The following is a 690-nucleotide window of genomic DNA, read 5'->3' as shown; positions in this document are numbered from 1 at the left end:
TCCAAAAAATCAGGACTAATTAACATGAAGTCAGTGAAAGTGATTTCAAGCTTGATGATCAAAAATTGCCCTTTTTTTTTTACTTACTTATTTTGAAATCCCCCACTAAGCCACAGTATGACAATAATGCTTGGGAATTTGTGGATTTATTGAGCCTACTTAATCAACAACATACTTTTCAGCCAACTGTTAATGTATACTGTATACAATATAAACGTGTAGCATTTCTGTATCATTTCTTATAAGATCATCTTAAATAGCAGGTGGTTTACAAAATTTGACAGCAGTTATCAGTAATTAATAAAATATACAGTTACATTGTTGAAATATGTTCATAATTGAGGATGCCTGAGTGTGCAGAGTTTAATAGATTGCAGTCCTATTCCATCACTGCAGCCCTGGGGAGCATGAGGCTGGCTTTGTGAATAGAAAACTGTTCCATAGCCTCAAGGTGATTACACAATAGTGTATCAGTGAGAATGCCTACTTTGCCTTAATAATATGGCACAACAATTTTACTCACACTGTAAGAATTATGTGTGTTTTGCATTTATTCATCCTTATAGTTTGTTCTACTACAGAGAAGTGTATAAATGTTAGTAGTGTTTATTTTATTTCTCACTTTTAGAGTCTTCTTCATCAGACCCTAGTCCATAAATGCGCTGTATCATCAGTTCCAGTGGTGATAAT

Source organism: Morone saxatilis, unplaced genomic scaffold (assembly GCF_004916995.1).
Source record: "Morone saxatilis isolate NCDOM2014 unplaced genomic scaffold, NCSU_SB_2.0 Contig20, whole genome shotgun sequence".
Classification (NCBI taxonomy): Eukaryota; Metazoa; Chordata; class Actinopteri; family Moronidae; genus Morone; species Morone saxatilis.
Note: the sequence above shows the minus strand (reverse complement) of the source record.